Here is a 9,993-nt window from a genome sequence, read left to right on the forward strand (position 1 = left end):
TTACCCTCTCCCTGCCATTTCCTTCCTTTATACATCTGCCTTTTTCTATCATTGTCTTTTCTCTCTCACTTTCTGTCCGTGTCTCTGTCGCTTCCATTCTGTCCTTATGCCTCCCTGTCTCTCCATTTCTGCGTCTCTTGTCTCTATCTCCCTTTCTACCTTGTCTCGGGAGTCGGCTCCCAGCCCTCTTGCACTTGGACGCTCGGGCGCCCCCTGCTGGTTCCAGCCTCTGCCCTTCCTGGACTCCCGGGCCCTCGCAACCCTTAAATTTCCTTTCCCTGCCCGTCTTTTGCTCAGGCAAGGCAGGAGTGGAAAGCGGGCGTCTCTGGGGCTCCTGTCCTCGTCCCCCTCCCATCTCTAGAAGGCAGCGTTTCCCGGGACCCACCCTACCGAGCGCGCCCGCTCCGGAGAGGAGTGCCTGGAGGGGGCGGTGGGGAGGGAGTGTTGGGGGTAGCAGGGTGGGATTTGGCGTGCTTCCCCGGAATGAGCCGCGGCACAATCTGTCGCTGGGTTTGTTTGCCGAGCTGCCTCCGGAGCGCAGTGGGGCTGGCTCCCGGGGAGCGAAATATCACAAGATGCGGAGACAGACGCTGAGGGGCGGGTGGGCGGCGGGCTGACTCAGGTGTGTGCTGTCATCGGCTCCCTGGGCTGGCGCTCTTCTGAGAAGGGTGCGGGGGGTGTGGGACCCCTGGGCCCCCCAACACAGGCAAGGACCCGAAGCTGGGAGGGAGCCCCCATCCTGGGGTGAGGTGCGGGAAAGGGGGTAACCCTGACAATAATTCTGAAGAACAGGCCTGGAAGCCCCAAGAGACACCCCGAACTTGAGTGTGCCCTAGACGGTCAAAAATCTCTCTGCCGGTACCCCACTCTACGGGCGTTCATTCCCTATAATCATCTGCTGATTCACCACTTTCCTCTACTAGACTGCCAGCTTTTTGAGGCCAGGAAATTCCTCTCATCCGTCTTTGTCCCCAGCAGGTGCTCAATGAACACTGCTGGATGGGTGAATGGCGCGTGGATGGCTGGTCTCAGTTTACAGGAAATACCTCAATGCATTTGGTCTTCCCAGTAGAGCATCCTGACCCTCTCCCTATCCACATTTGCAGTCCTTCCACCCCACAAGCCCCCTCCAGACAGGCAGAGAATTGAAGAGTGCTCCCTGAAGACCAGAGTCCTTCTAGGTGACCCTAAGCCCATTACTCCCTTTCCTGGTGCCTGTTTCCTCATCTGTACAATGGAATGATACCACTTACTCATAAGCTTCAGCTGACACAGCAAATCTCCAGCCAGTCGAGGTATGAGAAAGTGCTTAGTAAAATGAGGTTCTCACCAGTGTCTGTGGTGGTAGCTGTTGTCATTACTGTTTTGGTGGTGATTCTTAAGGTCTTTATCTCAGTAGAATCAGACACCATGTCTGATCGAGCTCAACTTCTGCAGTTAGCCTTTTTGAGATCTAAGGGAGTGCACTGATGTAACCAAGGCAGAGGTAGCAGGGTTGTGCCTTAGGGCATTTAGGTCCCTTGCTGGCTGGACACTTGGCCAGGTACAGGCGAGTACTGTGTACTCAGGACTTGCCACAGAGCTAGACCGCCCTCTGGTGGCTACGGGTGGATCTACAGCCCCAAGGGAAGCCAGGGATCTTAGGAAAATGGGTTGAGGATGGATTTTCCCTGAGAAGGAGGATTCATTGAGTGGAGAGCTGCAAGCTTCGGGAAAGAGGTTATGTAGATGAAGCAGAACATTGACTCAAACTAGATGAATTTTAACTTCATCTATGAGTTCCCACTTATTCCCAACACCCCTACTCTCAGTGTGACACCCAGGACCCCTCTTCCTTCTGGGGGACACCATCTACTAAGGCCACAGAACTTCCCTGGTTCTTTTCTCCACCTGTTTGGCACTTTCACTGTAGGACACTTGACAGTCAGCATATGAGGTGACTAGGTGGTCAAAGAGCAGAGACTTTGCTGGGTTCATGCCCTGGCTCTGCTGCTCACTTGGCTACACAACCTTGGGCAAGGCATTTCAGTTTTTTCTTTTCTTTCTTTCTTTCTTTTCTTTCTTTCTTTCTTTCTTTCTTTCTTTCTTTCTTTCTTTCTTTCTTTCTTTCTTTCTTTCTTTCTTTCTTTTTTCTTTCCTTTCTTTCTTTCTTTCTTTCTTTCTTTCTTTCTTTCTTTCTTTCTTTCTTTCTTTCTTTCTTTTCTTCCTTCCTTCTTTCTTTCTTTCTCTCTCTCTCTCTCTCTCTCTCTCTCTCTTTCTTTCTTTCTTTCTTTCTTTCGGGCTGCACCACCCAAAACATATGGATGTTCCCAGGCTAGGGGTCTAATCAGAGCTGTAGCTGCTGGCCTACACCACAGCCACAGCAAAGTGGGATCCAAGCTGCATCTGCAATCTACGCCACAGCTCAAGGCAACGCTGGATCCTTTATCCACTGAGTGAGGCCAGGAATTGAACCCGCATCCTCATGGATACTAGTCGAGTTCGTTAACCTCTGAGCCATGACAGGAACTCTAGGTGTTTCCGTTTGTTAAGTTTTAGTTTTCTCATCCAGAAAATTGGAAGGAGGGGGCAATAGTAGTTCTCAGCTCATTGGGCTATTCAAGGATTAAATGAGATAAAGCATGAAAGAACCTAACCAAGAGGATGACCCTGTGCTCAATAAATGCTGATAATATTAGTATAAATTGTCTTGTTTAGCCTAACAGCAACCTGAAGAAATAGATGTTGCCATTTAGAGGCAGAAAGGAAAGTTATGACCTGAGGTCTCAGAAGTCGTGAGGGGCGGAGTTGGGTCTGGGAGTCAGTTCTTTTTTTTTTTTTTTTTTTTTTTTTTTAAAGCCACACCTGCAGCATTTGGAAGTTCCCAGGCTGGGAGTTGAATCAACTGGAGCTGCAGCTGCCGGCCTATGCCACAGCCATGGCCATGCCAGATCCTTGACCCACTGAGTGAGGCCGGGGATCAAACCCACATCCACATGGGTACTAGTCGTGTTCTTAACTGCTGAGCCACAATGGGAGTTCCCTGGGAGTTGGTTCTTAGAACCTACCACTGTGTGTGTATGTGTGTGTGTGTGGGGGGGGTCCACATCTCCCCCTCCCCCTGTCTGCTCAGTGTGACAATAGCAACCCAGACCTGAATTAGATGTCTTGAGTTCTAGCTTAGACTCTTTCCTCCGAAAGACTGGGTAACAGACCTCTTTCCTCTCTGGGCTTCGGGCTCCCCATTATCGAAAGGTACATCTTGGACTCAATACTCTTAAAAAGTCTTCCAAAGCCGTGACTTGGTGACATCCTCCTTTCTCTGAGACTCTGGAATCAGAAGCCACTGAAAATGAAACCCCTCAGCTAGATTCTATGCTGTCTCCACCTTCCCAGCTCTGGGCTGGTGATGTGGACTCCAGAGGGAGATCAGAAGTTTTAGGGCGTCCCGCAGGCCCTGCTCTGGGCCCCTCCGCACTCCCACTGACCACCAGGCCTGCCCTTGACCTGTCAATGATCGAATACTCTGGAGGGAGGGGAAAGAGCTGGACCTGGACTTGCCCTCTAGAACCTTGCCTGTGTTCCAGCTCTTACTCTGCCTGGCCTGATGGGGAAGGGCTCTTCTCCAGGTTTGTTCATTCGCTCTTTCTTTCTTTCTTCTTTTTTTCTTCATGTATTTATTTAAGGCTGTACCGGTGGCATTTGGAAGTTCCCAGGCCACAGATCCAATCAGGGCTGCAGCTGCATCCTATGCCACAGCCATGGTAACACCATATCCAAGCCACATCTGCCCTATCTCTATGCCACAGCCTGTGGTAATGCCAGATCCTTAACCCACTGAGCGAGGCCAGAGATTGAACACGTATCATCACAGAGACAATGTTGGGTCCTTAACCCGCTGAGCCACGAGGAAACTCCTCTTCCCTGTTTTAGAAAGGACCCAGAGGAGTTCCCATTGTGGCTCAGCAGTTTGAGGATCCAGTACTGTCACTCCTGTGGCTCTGGTTATAGCTCTGGCAGGGGTTTGATCCCTGGCCCTGGAACTTCTGCATGACTTCTGAGGGCCAAAATAAATAAATAAATGAATAAATAAAAACAGGGAAGAAAAACGAAACTAAATTCACTTAAAGGGCAAGGGTGTCCAAGCACGCTTTTTCCTTCCCTGCTTGGTTTCTAGGGTCTCTGTCCATCTCTATTATAATAACTGGCCGTTATTAACTGCCTGCTTCATATTATAAATTTATGTGTATTGGCTCATTTAACATTCAGAGCAGCTCTCTGAGGGGAGATGTCTATTAATATCCCCCCCTTTTTTTTTACAGATGGAGCTACAAACTCAGAGAGGTAGTACTAATTTTAGATCTGGGCAAGAAGGGTCTTGTCCTCAGTGCCACACTTTCTTCTTTTTAATTTTTGCCTTTTAGGGCTGCACTTGCGGCATATGACAGTTCCCAAGCTATGGGTCAAATTGCAGCTACAGTTGTCAGCCTACGCCACAGTCACAGCAATGAGGGATCTGAGCTGTGTCTGCGATCTACACCACAGCTCACGACAATGCCAGATCCTCCCCTGAGCGAGGTCGGGGATTGAATCTGCATCCTTATGGATACTAGTTGGATTCATTTCTGCTGTGCCACAATGGGAACTCCAGTGGGTGCCACACTTTAGAGGGTTTGGCTTTGTCCTTCTCCATCCAGCATCCCTCCAGGAGGCAAAAAGTCCGTGAGACCAAGGGGATGTGTCCTCTGGGAGCCTCCATTCCTCTTTTAAGACCACACTTTGGGTATCCAGGACCCTGGAATCACTTGCTCAAATGGCCCAAGTCCACTGCTAGGGCCAGTGTGGGCATGTTCTCCATCTATCTTTCTGCCAGTGTGTGTACTCCTAGGGCAGCTGAGGGGCAGCGGGGGTGTGGGCAGAGCTCGGAGGTGTGGGTGGGACATTCCCAAGCATGTTTGGTGAGGCCCCTCATTTGGGACGGAGCTCTGTTTTGGAAGAAAAGAGGAGATGGCTATATTTCTGCGTAGAACCCCAAGGAGTCAGATTTTTCTGGATTTGAACCTAGCCTTCCAACGTCAGATTCCTTTGAAGAACACAAAAGAGAACTGTTGGTATGGTAGGAGGCTAGGGGTACCTCGTGGGCGGGGCTTGCCCAGCATCCACCAGTGCGGGTGCAGAGGTACTGCTCAGTCTTTGGTACCAGAACCTCTATTTGTACTCTGCCCTGATCCTGCAAATATGAAGGGCAGCGGGACCAAGAGGTCATGTGGCTTCATCTAAGGTGACATAACTAGGGGCATTCCCTTATGGCGCAGCCGGTTAAGGATCCGGTGTTGTCACTGCTGTGTCCTGCTCCCTGCCCTGGCTTGAGTTCAATGGATTCCCTGGCCCCACAACGTTCACATGCTGCAAGTGTGTCCCACCCCACCTCTCCCCAAAGATGACATGCCTAGGAAGCCATGGAGCTAGGCTCTGAATCCAGGTCTGTCTGGGTCTTTCCTTCTTTCATGAAGCTCCATGCCTGTCATGACCAAAAGTCAGCATTTTGGCTCCCTGGAGGTCTATTGGTTGGGTCCTGTTGTGTCTGCTTCAGTGCTCTTTCCAGTAAAGAGAGCCTCTGTGAATTCGCTGAGTGCAGGGTCCATGTCTTCTCTGAACCTGCCTCATGGGGAAGTTCCCAGAGGAGGGAATTGAACCAGCGTCTCCACAGAGACCAGCCAGATCATTAACCCACTGCGCCACAGTGGAAACTCCCTATCTTCTTTGACTTTGTTTATTTCATGCACCTGGCACAGCCCACCCCAGAGAAGGCACTCAGCACATGTGGCTGACCTTTGGGACCTGCAATCTAGTGGGAAGATGCTGATCAAACGATCATGGTGCAAGGTGCTGCTGGTCCTGCTGATACCCAACAATGGCCCGAAAGTCTGGGATGGATGGTGGGTGTGGGGCGGTATGGGGAAGCCTTGCCTGGGGGTGGCTATTGGATGAGTTGCCTTAGACTCCATTAGTCTGGGAACCCATACTATAGGGTGAAAGACTGATGACTCCCCTACCCTGCTGTGCTAATTTCCACCCCACTCTCACCTACTTTGGAGACACTGGATAAGGAAGTTGCTTATGGCATCCCCTCACTGTGGGATCCTCCGTGGGTAACACTTTTCTTTCCTGCATAATGAGTGAACAGGACACAGCAATCCCTTTCCCCTCCAGTTCCATGGGCTGAAGCCACTGAATTTGCAAGGGGGAGTGAAGGTACTGTTGGGAGAAATGCCAAGAGCCACAGGCTCTAGTGTGGGGGCAGGGACCCTCTTGCTCATTCCCTCTGCTTCAGGATGGAGTCCAATAGCCTACTGACAGATTCTCTGTCTCTGGGCCCACTTTCCTCAATTCATCTCAAAATTAATCTTCCCAAGCCGTAGTTCTGATATGTGCCCACCCCCCTGCTCAGAAGCCTCCGATGGCCAAGTCGGGCTGGCAGGTGATTAATATTTATCAACTCTTAAATTCCTCATTTACATTGATAAGAAAGGCCTCAAGACTCCAACAGATAAACAGGTAAAGGATGCGGACCACTACCTCACCCAAGAGGACAAGCAGAGAGTAAACAAATACTTGGAAAATAGTTCAGCTGGTTAGTGATCAAAGAGATGCAAATGAAAGCAGTATGGAGAAACCCTTTCATACTTATTAAATTAGTGGAATTTACAAACACCATCACCCGGTGCTGGCAAGGTTGGACGAAATCTGTGCTCCTCCGTCTTTGGAAGCAGTGTGCAAAACTCTGAAAACAATCTAGTACCATGTAACGAGAGCCTTGAAAATATTATTACCTTTGGACCCACTGATCTCACTTTTGGGAATTGATCTTAACATAATTCAACAGAAGAAAAAAAGCTCCAGGCATGCCACTGGCATTTTCCTCCTGTATTTCTCTAGGCAGTGAGATGGTTAAGAAAACCATGCCTAATCTAGTCAGTGCAATATGATGCTGCCACAAAAAAGATAATTATAAAGAATATGCAGAAGTATGGAAACTGTTTATAACATGTTTGTTGAGAAAAAGCAGGATACACAATTTGCATGAACACTGTGATTGCAACCATGGATAGTTAAGTATTCATGTTGACAAAGTCTGGGGGAAAATATGCAAAAGTGAAAATTATTTAAGGTTGGGAAAATGATGAGTGGTTTTCCTTTTCATTTAAGAGACTTCTTTGTAAAAAAAAAAAAAGAATCTATTTTTTTGTTAATGTTGAAATAGTATTTTCAAAACAGAATGAACAGTATAAAACAAAACCCCAGAGTTCCCTGGTGGCCTATCCAGTTAAGGGGTTAAGGATCCAGAGGTGTCACTAATATGGTGCGGGTTCGATCCCTGGCCCTGGAAATTCCACATGTCTCAGGCTGAGACAAAAAAAAAAAAAAAAAGAACTTCTTTTATTGCTATAGAATAAAATCAAAGCCCTTTAGCCTATGCTCACTATAAAGACTAATAAAATATTAATAATCAATGTAGGGATTTTTCACTGTGGCTCAGTGGATTAAGAACCCTAGTAGTATCCATGAGGATGTGGGTTCGTTCCCTGGCCTTGCTCAGCAGGTTAAGGATCTGGCATTGCCACAAGCTGTGGTGTAGGTCATGGGTGTGGCTCAGATCTGGCATTGCTGTAGCTGTGACACAGGCTGGCAGCTACCGCTCTTATTTCACCCTGGCCTGGGAACTCCCATATGCTACAAAAAAAAAAAAAAAAAAAAAAGTAAAAATTTAAGTTAATTAATTTTAAGAGTAATGATCACATTTATTAGCTTTTTACTACGATTCAGGCAGTGAGGTGGGGGAGTCACTCATGTGATTTCATTGGATCTTCATGACAACCCCTTGAATAAACACTAGTATCATCAGTATTTTAAAGATTAGAAACCTTGGAGTTCCCTTTGTGGCACAGTGGTTGATGAATCCAACTAGGAACCATGAGTTTGTGGGTTCGATCCCTGGCCTTGCTCAGTGGGTTAAGAATCCAGTGTTGCAGAGTTGTGGTGTAGGCCAGCGGCTACGGCTCCAATTTGACCCCTAGCCTGGGAACCTCCATATGCCGTGGGAAGCGGCCCTAGAAAAGGAAAAAAAAAAAAAAAAAAAAGAAACCTGAGATCCTGCCAGGTTAGCCCACCTGCCTCACTTTACACTCAGCCTGTCTGATTCCACAGTGCGTGCTGAATTCCACTCATTGGCTCTGTACGTCGGTGTTTAAGGAACTTCAGTCATTAGTATCACCTTCATGATGTGGGGAATGACACGTCATGTACCGTGACTTTCTTAATTTTAAAAACTCAACTCAAATTTTCATTTTTAATTTAATTTATTTATTGGCCACCCCCACGGCATGTAGAAGTCCTGGGCCAGGGATCGAACCCACACCACAGCTGTAACCTGAGCCACAGGAGTGACAAGGCTAGATCCTTAACCCACTGAGTCACAAGGGAACTCCTCAACTCAATTTTTATTTTTTAAAATTTCAAAAATTATTTATTTAAGAGTTCCTGCTATGGCTCAGCTGTAGTGAACCCGACTGGTGTCCATGAGGACTTGGGTTCAATCCACACACTTGCTCAGTGTGTTAAGGATCCAGCAATGGTGAGAGCTGTGGTATAGGTTGCAGATGCTGCTCGGATCTGGCATTGTTGTGGCTATGGTGTAGACCAGCAGCTGCAGCTCTGATTGGACTCCTTGCCTGGGAACTTCCGTAGGCTGCAGGTGCAGCTGTTAAGAAAGCAAAAAACAAAAACAAAAACAAAAACCCACATACTTTTGGGGGCTCCCTGATGGCCTAGAGGTTAAGGCATTGTCACTGCTGTGGCACAGGTTTGATCCCCGGCCCAGGAACTTCCACATGCTGTAGGCATAGCCAAAAAAAAAAAAAAAAAAAAAAAAAAGATTATTTGCATAGTATTATGGTACGGACATTTAACATGAGGCTACTTCCTTAACAGATTTTTAAGGGTACAGTGCAGCATTATTATCTATAGGCACAATGTTACACAGCAGATCTCTAGAACTTATTCATCTTAACTAAAATTTACTATCAGCTCCTTATAATGACCCTGTGCAATTGATATAATTTTTTTCTTTTTGGCCATGCCTGTGGCATGTGGAAATTCTTGGGCTAGGGACTGAAACAACACCACAGCAATGACCAGAGCCACAGCATCGACAGCCCTGGGTCTCCAACCACTAGGCTACCAGGGAACTCCAGGATATAATTCTTATTTATTTATTTTTATTTTTTATTTTTATTTTTTGTCTTTTTTGCCATTTCTTGGGCTGCTCCCGTGGTATATGGAGGTTTCCAGGCTAGGGATCGAATCGGAGCTGTAGCCGCCAGCCTACGCCAGAGCCACAGCAACGCGGGATCTGAGCCGCGTCTGCAACCTACACCACAGCTCACGGCAACGCTGGATCCTTAACCCACTTAGCAAGGCCAGGGATCAAACCCGCAACCTCATGGTTCCTAGTCAGATTCGTTAACCACTGAGCTACGAAGGGAAGTCCACCAGGATATAATTCTTAATTCCTACTTTACATGTCAGGAAACTGAGGCCCACAGGAGTTAAGGCATTTGTCAAGTCACACAGTGAGTGAGCTAGCAGAGCTCATATTCAAGTCTAATACTGCTTTTTAAAATTTTTTTAGGGAGTTCCCATCATGGCTCAGCAGAGATGAATCTGACCAGCATCCATGAGGATGCAGGTTCGATTCCTGGCCTTGCTTCGTGGGTTAAGGATCCGGCATTGCTGTGGCTATGGTGTAGGCCAACAGCTGCAGCTCCAGTTCGACCCCTAGCCTGGGGAACCTCCATATGCCTTGGGTGTGGCCCTAAAAAAAAAAAAACAAATAAAAAATAAAATTGCTTTTAAATTTTTAAATAATTTTTTTTTGGGGGCCCTCCAACAGCGTATGGAGCTCTTGGGCTAGGAATCCAATTCCACGACTGTGACCTCAGCTGCATCCATGGT

Source organism: Sus scrofa, chromosome 2 (assembly GCF_054392235.1).
Source record: "Sus scrofa isolate SSC_HxYL_T2T_F1_AM1 chromosome 2, Sscrofa_HxYL_maternal_Yorkshire_Landrace_v2.0, whole genome shotgun sequence".
Lineage (NCBI taxonomy): Eukaryota > Metazoa > Chordata > Mammalia > Artiodactyla > Suidae > Sus > Sus scrofa.